Here is a 14,599-nt window from a genome sequence, read left to right on the forward strand (position 1 = left end):
GTGGCCATAGTGTGACTGAATACAATAACTCCCAAATTCAACAAAAATAAACGAAAAATATATCTATTCGAAATAACAGATAAAAATTCGCTTGATACCTTGCTGAAAGACAATCTCCACTCTTTCCAAATTAATAATGTAACTGTAGACTAGATGTGGCTTGATGTCAAAGACATAGTATCGACAGCAATCGAGAGATTTATACTAAATAAATTAACAAAAAGCGGCGCTGAGCCCCCATGGTACACAAAATAGGTCAGAATATTGTTGCATAAACAATGAAAAAAGCATGCCAAATTTAAGTGAACACAAAATCGCCAAGAATGGTGATCTTTTACAGAACCTCGAAATTTAGCATGGACTTCAATGCAAGATGGTTATTATAGTTCCCACAACGAAACTTTGTCTCGAAAACTGGTTGTATGTAAAGCATACTAGTGGCAATAAACAATCAGTGCCTTCTCTGCATGATAGCAATGGAAATACTATCGATGACAGTGTTGCTAAAGCAGTGTTACTAAACACAGCCTTCCGAAATTCCTTCACCAAAGAAGATGAAGCAAATATTTCAGAATTTGAATCAAGAGCAGCTGCTAATATGAGTAACTTATAGGTAGATATCCTCAGATTAGTGAACCAACCTAAATCACTTAGTAAAAGCTAGTCTTCGGGTCCAAATAGTATACCAGTTAGGTTCCTTTCATAGTACACTGATGCAATAGCTTCATACTTAACGATCATATACAACCACCTACACGATGATGGATCTTGTTGAAAGACTGAAAAGTTGCGCAGGTCATACCAGTATTCAAGAAAGGCAGTAGGATTAATCCAGTAAATTACATGTCCTTTTCATTAATGACAATATGCAGCAGGATTTTGTAACACATATTGTATTTGAACATTATGAATGACCTCAAAGAGAATGATCTATTGACATACAGACAACACTGATCTAGAAAACGTCATTCTTGTGAAACACAACCCACTACATATTCAAATGAGGTGTTGAGTGCCATCGACAAGGAATTTCAAATTGTATTTGTAGATTTCCAGAAGGCTTTTGATACAATACCTCATAAGTGGCTTGTAACCAACTTGTGTGCTTATAGAATATCGTCTCAGTTATTTGATTTGATTCATGATTTCCTGTCAGAGAATTCACAGTTCGTAGTAACCGATAGAAACTCGTTGAATAAAACACAAGTGATTTCTTTCAATACCCAAGGTAGTGTTATAGTCCCTCTGCTGTTCCTTAGCTGTATAAACCATTTAGGAGACAGTCTGAGCAACAGTCTTACATTTACTGCAGATCATATTGTCGTTTATCGTCTAGTAAACTCATCAGAAGATCAAAATCAATTGAAAAACAATTTAAATAAGATATCTGTATGGTCAAAAATTAACATTTGATCCTAAAAAATGAAAAATTTCAGGTTATCCACATGAGTACTAACAGAAATCCATTAAACTTCAGTTACATGATAAATCAATAAAATATAAAGGGTTTAAATTCAAATAAGCACCTGGAAATTACAATTACAAACAACTTAAATTAAGAAGAATGTTGGGCAGTAGACAAACCAAAGACTGCATTTTATTACTGTAACACTTAGAGGATCTGCTAAAGAGACTACCCACACTATGATTGTCTATCTTATTTTGTAGTACCGTTGTACGGTGTGGGATCCTTACCAGATAAGATTAACAGAGTACATTGAGAAAGTTGAAAGGAGGCCTGCACGTTTTATATTACTGAGAAATAGAGGAGAGAGTGTCATGGACGTGATACAGGATTTGAGGTGGAAATCATTAAAACAAAGGCGTATTTCATTGCAGCAGGATCTTGTCACAAAATTTAAATCACCAACTTTCGCTTCCAAATGCGAAAATATTTAGTTGATACCGACTTACATGGGGAGGAACATTCATCATAATGCGATAACAGAAATCAGAGCTCTTGTGGAAGGATGTAGGTGTTTTCTGTGGGCTGTTTGACTGTGGAATAATGGAAAATTGATGTAAAGGTGGTTCAACGAACCCTGTGCCATGCCCATAAGCATGATTTGCAGAGTATCCATGTAGATGTAGATATCGATGCTGTAATAGTGAGACGTTTGGTGAGCTATATTCTTCTGTGTATGTTACTTTACCTTTTTATTAATATAACTTATGATTATCTTCTGTTTAGAATGTTATTTTAAATTGTGGGCAACTGCAGCCAAATTTTCAAATTTTCGATGAAATGATCCACACTGGCTGTAAAATATATTTTATTAAAACTTACGATTGGTTTCACGCCTTCAATTGATGCAAAACTAGGCGTGACTTTTAATAAAAAATATGTTACAGGCAGCACGGATCATTTCATTTTAAATCTATTTATAAGGTTAATGTTTACCGTAATGCACTCATCAAAAAACGTTTTGCATCACCTCGGTTGCAAGAGTGCCGGAATCTGTACAGAAAATTGGAATAGAGATCAACATAAACATCATTTCCACCTTTTTTATTGCTCATGAAAATCACACATACATGTTGTACCACCCTACAGTGAGACCTTCAGAGGTGGTGGTCCAGATTGCTGTACACACCAGTACCTCTAATACCCAGTACCACATCCTCTTGCATCGATGCATGCCTGTAATCGTCGTGGCATACTATCCACAAGTTCATCAAGGCACTGTTGGTCCACATTGTCCCACTCCTCAACGGCGATTCGATGTTGATCCTCAGAGTGGTTGGTGGGTCACATCGTCCATAAACAGCCCTTTCCGATCCATCCCAGCCATGTTCGACAGGGTTCATGTCCAGAGAACATGCTGGTCACTCTAGTCGGGCGATGTCGTTATTCTGAAGGAAGTCATTCACAAGATGTGCACGATGGCGACGCAAATTGTTGTCAATGAAGACGAGTGCCTCGCCAATAAGGTGTCGATATGGTTACACTATCGGTCAGAGGATGGAATTCACATATCGTATAGGCATTATGGGGCCTTCCATGTCCACCAGTGGCGTATGTCGGCTCCACATAATGCCACCCCAAAAAGTAGGGTATCTCCACGTTGCTCCACTCGCTGGACAGTGCGTCTAAGGCGTTCTGCGTAATCAGGTTGCCTCCAAACACATCTCCAACGATTGTCTGGCTGAAGGCATATGCAACACTCATTGGTGAAGAGAACTTGATGCCAGTCCTGAGTGATCCATTCAGCATGTTGTTGGGCCTATCTGTACTGCACTGCACGGTGTTGTGGTTGCAAGGATGGACCCCACCATGGATGTCGGGAGTAAGGTTTCGTCTCGTGCAGCCTATTGTGCATACTTTGAGTCGTAACACGACGTCCTGAGGCTGCATGAAAAGCGTTATTCAACACGGTGGTGTTGCTGTCAGGGTTCCTCCGAGCCATAATCCGTAGGTAGCGGTCATCCACTGCAGTAGTAGCCTTTGGGCTGCCTGAGCGAGGCATGTCATCGACAGTTCCTGTCTCTCCGTATCTCCTCCATGTCTGAACAACATCGCTTTGGTTCACTCTTAGATGCCTGGAGATTTCCCTTGCTCAGAGCCCTTCCTGGCACAAAGTAAAAATGCGGACTCGATCGAACAGCGGTATTGACCATCTAGGCATGGGTGAACTACAGACAACACGAGCCGTGTACCCCCTTCCTGGTAGAAAGACTGAAACTGATCGGCTGTCGGACGCCCTTCGTCTAATAGGCGCTGCTCATGCACGGTTGTTTACATCTTTTGGCAGGTTTAATGACATCTCTGAACAGTCAAAGGGACTGTGTCTGTGATACAATATCCACAGTCAGCGTCTATCTTCAGGAGTTCTGGGAACCAGGGTGACATAAAACATTTTTTGATGTGTGTACATACAGCCAAGACGAATATGTTACAGTATTTTACATCAAATATGCACATTTAACTATACACTGGCCATATTCAGTTATTTAGATATGTGGGTTAAAAATCATAACTAATTTTTTTAGTTTATGGTGTCTTTAGTACACAGTGGAACACTTGTATACAGAACTCAATGAAACAGTGTATAGACTTCTGGATGCCGAGAAAGTTGGGCCTACAGCAATTCATTAAGATTGGTAATGTGTTGGCGAAAGCTTTCCTAAGACAGTGACACAAATTATGTAACTTCTGGTTCTAGAAAACGTGGAATGAAATCCATTTTATGTCAGCATCTTCAAAGAGTCGGATTTCTTTGTGTCGGCACTTTCAGACATTCTACATTGTGTTGTGGCTAATCCAGTAGATCTTTTGCATTCAGATAGATGTGTGACCCCTCAAAACGCTATGGAAGATAATATACAAAATGTTGAGGCAGCCAGTTGCAGTCTATACACTGATAACACTGTCTATACACTGATAACATAGCACCAGCAAATCATATATCGCACTGAAGGAGTTTTGTGACTTCCCAAAACCTCCCCCTAGAAAAGGGAGAAGCATCATACTGACTACAACATTAGAGAAAGAGGCTACTGAAGAAAAAATCTTTGAGGAAAGAGCCAAGAACAAAAAAAGTAATCAATGTAAAAATAAAATAGCTCTAAGCGAAAGTCATCACAAACAAAGCGATAAAGATATGTGCCATCTAATGAATCAGAGGGGTTTCATCTTTAGATATTTTTACTTTGAACTGTGATACTGTGTTTGGCTATTATATTTTGGTAAAGTATCCAAGTGATATCTTTTTGTAGCATAAGTATTGAAGCTGTCAGATGGTGATGATGCAGACGAGATGTCATATATTCGTAAAAGTAAAATAAAAATAGGTTTTGTATGCAAAGAAGTGGAAGACAGTTTGTATATCACATAAGGATATCATGATGATTATGTGTTGCCTGTGGCTACTAAGAGGCTGCCAAATTATGCTCTATGTTCAATCAGTTTTGGTAGACCTGATGTTCATTGAGCAAAGCCTATGGTATGTCAATGATGTAATTGTATTTAACTTATATAATAATTTTTTCTGTGATCTAAGCTGGTCAGGCATTAATGATGTAAAAAATCATACCTGCATCACTATGTACTATAAATGACATACTATAAATGATACTGAGGGATAACATACTACTTTGGAGAGAGTGGTGTGTTACTCCCACTGTCTCTCTAGTCGATGAAGGATAGTAGCATGCATTTATTTATTTTAGTAAGTAAGTGTTTGTTTTTCGACTGCATAAGATACAGGAAATTTTTTACTTCTTTTGTGGATGTCTTGAGACCAAAAGAGGACACAGTGTATCTGCAAGGCAGGAGCGAATAGCACCTGAACTCCTATGCATGGAGACACTGCAGTTATTCCATTAAAACGTCGTCCCACGTCAAATATTTGCTGGTGACAACACAATGAGGACATACAGAGTGAAAATGACAAGGGTAATATGTGTTTTGACTTTGTTAAAGTCATATGCTGTAGCATGGAATGTAATAACAGAGGTGAAATACATGTGCAATAAAGAAGCAGCACGCTAATTTATTTTGTAGTGATAAGTGTTTGACATTTACAGCTGTCATAAACTTGGCATCTTCGAGAAAGCTGTCTGCTGCCTCGAGATATGGCAACACAGTTCCATCAAACAGTTGATACAGATAAGTAATGGTCACCACAAAGTACTTTTATGTAATCCACCTCCATACAACGGCTGAAAAATGGTAGGTACGCTATCTTCCATTCTGGCGCACTTTGAAACAAGGTGTCTGGACGCGTTTGTGCCAGCAAATAGGCAGATTTAATTGAGAAAAAGAAATAAGTTTAATTTAAAGCATAAATATAGCAAATGCCTTAAATATACTATCAATACAGCTGCTGTGTAGATGGTCAGACTTTCACAATAGACGTCTCATTGCACATTAATAACAAAGGCTTTACTCTCTAGTATGTACTTTTAACACTGACATCTTCCCATTTTATCAGCCACAATGGAATTTTAACAAGTGTTATAATTAAGGATCACGAATACAGAACATTCTGCAGAAGTCAAGTAGATGGCACTATGTGTCATATGCAAACATTTAAGCACTGTACTACAATTACCACATTTGTACAAGAACGAAATAGTAATATTATTTCTATTTAGCAGTTCAAGAACGCAATTTCAAGAAATGACAGAAGCTACAATACATGAAAATAACACATTGTGTAACTGTCAAGCATTGGACGACACATATGGTATGCACATACATAACACTTTAAAATTTTGTGTATGTGAAGTTCAGATACACACTATAGACTTTTCATGAAAATGTCAGTATTAAATCACATCAAGTGTTTCATATTAATATATAAGTTAATTATCAATCTCCTTAAGGGGAGCCAGAACGATCCATTTCCTCCATGTTAATTTTAGAAAAATAGAAGGAACATTTTTTTCTAAATCCATTAAACATGTTACTCTGAAATTGGGACTGCATGTTCAGTGAACATTTCTCTACAAAGTTATAATGTCATGTTAAGAAATATTGATTGGTTTTTGTTTTACAATTTTTTTAAACATATGCTCACTTTTTTATCCAAAATTTTGCACTTTTCTTTCATAACTCTTGAATTATACAATATTTTTTTTAGTTTGTTATAAAAATGAAGGAAAAGAAGTAAACAATATTGTGTACAAATGTCATTGATATACTATTAGCAGTTTTTGAGAAAATGTTCCTCAAAGATGAAAATTTTAAAGTTACTGGAAATGGCTTCCAAAGTTTTTTAGTACATTCCTGCCCTATATGATTGATTATCAGCACCCTCTTCTTTTTTCCAGTATTAGTTTCCTTTTCACTGGTCTTTTCTTCCCTTTTGCTGCATATTGTAGGCTTTTGTCTCTTCCTCCTGCACCTCTTAGTCTTTCTTCATCAATTAGGCGCATTGGGGAAATGGTGTTGTGTCCTGGTTGGAAACCTAAACGTTTCAGCACATCACATTTGATAATGTTTCCTTCATTGTACGTTGCCACTGCATCATACACTCCAAAATACAATGTTTTTATCTTTACAAACACACTTTTGGGAATCCTAGTCAAAATTAAATTATTTACACTTTCATTTGGATTTTGTGTTTTCCCATGTAAACACTTTTCCAGTAAACTTGGCTGTGATAAATCTCTGAATATGGGCTTAATTACATCAATTACAGCATTTGGCAAACTATTTTTATGGGCATATTCCTTTCCTGATTGGTACTTACACCATGAGTCATCACCTGTGGGGCACAGTGCATGTTGTAGGTGCTCATTTGTTGATGCAGTATGAAAAAATAATGCCCATACTGCTCTCCTCATATGCTCAATGCTTCTTGTATTTTGCCTAATTGCACACCCATAATACCTCTGCAATCTGTCAATTGCTTCATCTGTCAATCTTCCTCTTCCTCCAAGGGTGTTACCACCACTAAGTTTCTGGGATCCTAATGTCTGCTTTAGTTTGTGCAAGCGAGCTCCCATGCGTTTCTGTACATGTCCAGTGCACTCCTGTTTTTTAATGTGAATTTCAGTGCCATAAGGTTTGAGTTCCTCTACAGCTTTATATCCCTTAGAATCACCATCTCCTAGATGGTTAGTGTATCGTACATTATACCACTCCAGTGATCTGGAAAAAATTGCTTTCATTCTCACTACTTCCGTCACTCCACTCATGCCATGAAAATTTTCTTCACAACTTTCACTATGTTCGTCCTTGGTATTACCCTTACATTTACAATGTTTTGAGAGAATAGCAACATCAATTACTTTGCAACTGTCTCCACTGGTAGCTATCACAACTCCATTTATAGATTTATGACCTCTACGTTGCCATGATCCATCTAAAGCGATAGTTACATCTCTACAATTCTCATTATCTGTTACTGCTTCTTCAACTGCTTGCTTCATTGTTGCTTGAGCAATATCTTCAGCAGAAGATCCCACCACTTCATTATAAAATCCAAACTTGGTTGGCGGTTTTGGCAAGCTCATAATTCCACATAACATTGTCCCTGCAGCACTGCCTTTGCCAATGCAATGCAAGCCATACACTAGCCTAACATTTATATAATGCACTATTACCACTACGAGGAATACTTTTAGAATTAGAAAACGAAATTTCTGAAGCAAATTTGTTACACTTCAATAACATTTTACATGCCAAACTAATGTGTGAAGTTATTTTCAATTCCAGTCCTCTTTCTTTGCAAACTTGGCATAATACATTATGTTTCAAAATATTAGAGAGCAAAGAAATGTTAATTATTTCATTCACATCACAACTGTCACTTTCATAATTTTCAAATTTTTCTTTACCATCACAAATTTTCTTGATGGAAGAAGTTCTATCATATTCATTTGGAGTAGTTGGTAAAGCAGTCTGAGCAGCATCTCCCTTCGAAACAACAGAAGATTTCTTCTTCCAGTCATTGTGCCGTTTCTTAAACGATTGCTGAAACGGGGTGTATTGATACCACAAGCCAAATATGTATAACAGGTACAAGCAAAATTCGTCAACTACGCAAAATTGAACACCTAAACAATACAAAGCAAACTCCACAAGTCAACACACACGGTTAGCATTTATGTTTACCGATATGAAAAGTCACTTGTCATAGTGATAAAACCATACAACGTTGGAAAACAAAACACTGTCTAATTCCGCAAAGATACCCTGCTTGCAGCCAGTGAGCGGCGACGCCAGAGGTGACACTCCAAATCGCTGCAACCGTTTATGCAGTGTGTCAACTTTGCAGCGATAAAAAATACACTTATAATTCACTTAGAAGGATGAAACCTGATTTGTTTTATTCAGAAAACTCCAAACAATTTTATAATGAAAAAACCAAAAAACGTTAATTTTGTCATTTTCATCGTTCCGGCTGCCCTTAATACAGTGGTTACACAGAGTAGTACAACGGTCTCAGAAAAAATAACACACTGTTGCTGACCTCTGTATGCCCAATAGGCCAACTACATGATGGTATTGAATCATTTTTGCATTTCTTTTCTGACATTGTCGTAGGCCTTGCATTTACTGAGTAATGGAATTTGTCGCTTTTATTTCTTTCGACATTAGCTTTCCTCTGACAGGCACTTTCTATGAATCTGAGCATATCTGACAGTTTTATGAGATGACAAATTTCATTATTTTGTAATTTTCAGTTTTACACAGTTTTCCTCTTATATCCTGGTGGCATGCATATCCTATAATTCTGAGCATATCTGTCAGCCAAATGAGATAACAGCTTTAATTATTTTGCAATTTTCAGTTTTATACAGTTTTTCACTTATATTCTAGTGAGTACTTTTATTGTCGCATTTGCGTCCTAGTAGTGATGCACAAGCTCTTCACAATGACGCACAAATCAATGCCCTAGTTTAATTCTGAATTTCTGCATATATTTGCCAGATGTATAAAATGACATCTTTCATTATTTTGTAATTTTCAGTTTCATACCATCTTACACTCATATTCTGGCGAATATTTTTATTGTCTCACTTTGAAGCCTAGTAGTGCACCACACACTCTTCACAATGACACCTGAATCAATGTCTTAGTTTAAAAATATGTTTCCACACTATACTAACAAATAACTTTACCATAAGCTAATGCATAACAATCATACACATGTGTGTACAATAAGATGATACCATAGGCAAAACAAAACTGTGCAACAAACATGTACAGAAATGATTTAGTCATTGTGGGCTCAACTACTGTTTACGCATTACTAACCTCATAGTTATTAGTGTTTCAAATCTGATAGTATGTTGTCATGCAATAAAGTTCAACTGATGTATGAACAAACATTTTCACATCAAAAGCCATTGTTCCATAGCAACAAATGGAGAACATAATGGCAACTTGTTATCATTTATTAAATATAAGATGCACCAAGTGGTTTGTGATGTTATTGTACGTCTACTTAACTCCATGTATCCAAAAGCAATTACACAAGGGGATATCTGAAAAATTAGGGAAACCAGGAAAGAACGTACTTTGTGAACAGAGGTCCCATTTAGATACTGTTTTCAAAGTTTGTGGTGGAATAAGGTTTTTTGCAGTATTGTCTGAAAGTGCTATTTTCCTTACTAGATTTACAACCACAGTTTCTTAATCAGAAAAACTGTTAAAACCACAATTTCTTAATCATAAAAACCAAAAGGTAAACTTGATTCAAACATAAGGAAACATCTTATGAGATTACTTGGATATTGGTTTATTTGACTTATTTTTAGCTGAACAGTGTAAGGAGCTGCAAGTTTATAACTAGCAATGTTTCCCTACTTCGAATTTTTTGAATCCCTTGACACATATCTTATAGAAACATACAGCTTGTCATTTCCTACAATAACACACAATGTTCCAAACTTATTTTTACTGCTAGTATACATCACCTAGTATTAATTAATGTCTTCAACCACAGCAGCTGCTTAAGACTCAGAATCATATTGTAGGATGCATTTCTGCTTTTCATTTATTTAAGGTTACAGAACACGAATTTGCTCTGTCTTCTTCTGTCTATTGGGTATCAGCATTATGCGTATTAGAGCTAGGTGGCAAGTGTGATTGCTGTGATAATTATTGCACATAGATCTCATATTCAGTAACACACAGCAACATTCTGATCTATACATATACACTCAGTGGCTTTGCAACCGGCATATTTTGATGTCAAGGACAAATATTTACTCAATAAAAATATTTAACGTAACTAATTTTCCAGCATTCATTATATGTGTTATTATACCTTCACACCACATTATTCATTGTTGTACTCTGCCCAGTATGTGCTTAAGATAGTGCCCACTCAATTTTATTGTGTTGACGTCTGATTTATATGAAGACAAAGTGTGAATGCTACAAGGTAGACGATTTCTTTCCTCACTGATCATCATGAATAACATTAAGAGAGAGAACCAGCTGCAGATGGTCACAATTGATATTACATTTCGCTGAAATACTTAAGGTACTTTGTGAGTTTCATTAATATTAATTTTAACACTGCATGTATTAAATTCTAGCCATTGCATATTTAAATGTCTGTGAACACCACACTGGTGACACATTTTTAGGACTTTCTTTGCTGTCTATTAATACATAATTTTCAGTTTTTTCGTCGAGTGTAATTATAATCGACTGCAGAGCATATAAACCAAACCATATGAAAAACAGATAATTCCGCATAAATACTGAGGATGACTGTTTCTGTTGCTGGAAAAAGAATTAAAGTCAGAGTTTCCCTTTTTATTAAAAGCCAGAAACCTACACAAGGTAGTGCATAGCTATAATTTATTCACCCAGGAATGATGGTCTGATGTGTCATTTCATTTCGTTGCAGGAGTCCTTTGGTTGTCATGCACAACTCTCTTACAGCACAGCAGTATGTCGACGATATTATACGCCACATTATGATGCCCTTCATGGCGGGCCATCCTCAGCTAACATTTCAGCAAGATAATGTCCGTCCAAATCTCTCCCCAGTCGCCAGCCAGTATGGTCAAGCGGTTCTAGGAGCTTCAGTCTGGAACCACGCTACTGCTACGCGTCACAGGTACAAATCCTGCCTGGGACATGGATGTGTGTGATGGCCTTAGTTGGGTTTAAGTAGTTCTAAGTTCTAGGGGACTGATGACCTCAGATGTTAAGTCCCATAGTGCTTAGAGCCATTTGAACCATTTGAACCATCTCCCCAGTCGAGAATGTTTGGAGAATTATGGGCAGGGCTCTCCAAACAGCTTGGGACTGTGATGATCTAATGCATGAATTTGACAGAATTTGGCACGCTATCCCTCAGGAGGACATTCAACAACTCTGTCAATCAATGCCAAGCTGAAAAACTGCTTGCATAAGAGCCAGAGGTGGACAATACGTTATTGACTTGCTGAATTTGTGAAGCTCTTTCTCTTGAATGGATAATCAGATTTTTCTGAAATTGTAATCATTTGTTTGACTGAACATGTACATCACATCTACTGATTTCCGTCCTATTTGGGTAATTCGTTCGTGATACGTCGTTCTTTTTCTTATAGTGTATATACAGATGAAAACTTTTCCTGTTCAGTATAATGTATGCACAAAAGATGACAGTGTAGAACACACAACACTCATGAGGTGATAATTTAACACCATCCAGCAGTCCTTAGGTCTAAGTTTAAAAATAAAAATCAGCAGAGCAGTACTGTTCTAATGCGCTGTAGGTGCACTTACACTAAGGTGACAGAGCTCATGGGGTACCTCCTAACATCGTGATGGGCGTCCTTTTGCCTTGCATAGAGAGCAATTCAATGTGGTATGGACTCAACAAGTCACTGGAAGTCCCCTGAAGAAATATTGATACATATTGCCTCTGTAGCCATCTACAATTTCGAAAGTGTTACCGGTGCAGGATTTTGTATATGATCTCTCAATTATGCCCCATAAATGTTCTATGGGATTCATGTCGGGCAGTCTGAGTGGTCAGACCTCTCGCTCAACTTTCCATAAAGTTCTTCAAAGCAATAGTGAATAACTGTGGCTCAGTGAAACAGCACACTGTCAGCCACAAAAATTCCATTATTTTTCGGGAACAAAACGTCCACGAATGGCTGCAAATGGTATCCAAGTAGCCAAACATCCAAACGACCTAGTCCACTCCATGCAAACGCCGCCCAAGTAATTATGGAGCCACCACCAGCGTGCACAATGCCTTGTTGACAACTTGGGTCCATGATTTTGTGGGGTCTGCGCCATACTCGAACATTACCATCAGCTCATACTAACTGAAATCGGGACTCATCTTACCAGGCGACGGGTTTCCAGTCGTCTAGGGTCCAACCGATATGATCATGAGCCCAGGAGAGGTGCTGCAGGCGATATCATGGTGTTAACAATGGCACTCACAATGGTTGTCTGCTGCCATAGCTCATTAACGCCAAATTTCGCCACACAGTCCTCATGCATGCGTTCATGGTACATCCCAGATTGACTTTTGCAGTTCCTTCACACGGTATTGCTTGTCTGTTAGCATTGACCACTCCACGAAAACTCTGCTGCTCTCGGTCGTTAATTGAAGGCCATCGGCCACCGCATTGTGAGTGGTGTGAGGTAATGCCTGAAATTTGGAATTCTCAAAACACCGTTGATGCTGTGGGTCTCGGAATAGTGAGTCCCACAACGACATCTGAAATGGAATGTCCCACACGTCTAGCTCCAACTACCTTCCTGCGTTCGAAGTCTATTAATTCCCATTGTGATGCCAAAATCTGGTCGAAACCTTTCCACATGACAAGTACAAATGACAGTTCCGTCAATACATTGCCATTTTGTATATTGTGTATGCAATGCCACCGCCATCTGAATATGTGCATATCGCTTTCTGTGACTTTTGTCATCTCAGTGTATAAGTTCTGTAAGGCACCAGACATTTTTCTCACAGCATAGACGACGTTACTTGACAGAGAACATTTAATGTACGAAAGGACGCGATCGCTCTCCAATAGCGCCATTTGCGAGTGAAATAGGAAAGGGAATGACCACTAGTGATGTAATATACATTATAAAATGCGCTGTATGTAGGTTTTTAGAGTATACATGTACACTCGAGTTTTGGAATGAGAAGTGGTAGTGACACACCTTAAAACATAGGTCAGAGCACTTTAAGGAAGAAACTAAGTCAGATATCGAAATATCTCGTGCAAAGCGAAATCTCTTGCACAGAAATCCGAAAACCCACATTCAGTCAACGACACTCAGAAAATGTAAGAAATTGCGTTATCATTCTAAACACATGAGCGAAATAGAAAAAAAAGCCTCTGCACAAGCGGGAGTAGGACTGGCAATCTCAGGGTTCTGTACAAATGTAATTATCTTTATAGATAGTTCATCTACAGGTTTTGATGAGTGAGTTCGACAGCATCAATATATGTGACATAAACGGGCGTCACATATTTCAACTTGATACCTCTCTCCATTGCTGAGAGAAGGGGTCTTAACTGATGGATGGACAGATGGACAATTAAATAAACTTATAAGGATTCCATTCTTACCGATTGAGGTACAGAACACTAAAAATGGTTGTGAAACCACACACGCAGAAGAACTAAATACTTATGGGAATAACTTGGAATAATATAGCAATTTAACATGTTTAGTGGTATGATAATCTCCAGTCATAACTGCTATATGCGGGAAGCTGTCTAATATTCAGGCTAGAATCGTAATTTTTAAGCGGTTTCTTAGACAAATTGTAAGTGTTTTACATTGTATACACCATATCCAACATATTCAACGGATTTCTAATAGTACTATCTTCTAAGGTTGAACATCGGTTGGACTGGTGACCATGGAACTCTATATCACCTTAAGCAAAATGAACGTAAGTACTTTACAGACAGTCCTCATGAGAGTATATCTGTTGTAGCATCTTGTTTATAACAGTGGAAACATTGAAATAGAATGCGCTATTCGTGATTTTGGTCACTAGATATTTCTATGATCTCCGTTTGTAGCTTAACAGAAGAAGCATGAAAGTCTTGCACCAAAAACGCTACAACTCAAGAAAGATACTATGCACAGTGCCCACACATTTCAAACCTGCTGTTGGTTTTAACGTGTGTCTATGGTGAGACGCCAGTTTTTCACAGT

This window comes from Schistocerca nitens, chromosome 5, assembly GCF_023898315.1.
Source record: "Schistocerca nitens isolate TAMUIC-IGC-003100 chromosome 5, iqSchNite1.1, whole genome shotgun sequence".
In the NCBI taxonomy this organism is placed as follows: Eukaryota; Metazoa; Arthropoda; class Insecta; order Orthoptera; family Acrididae; genus Schistocerca; species Schistocerca nitens.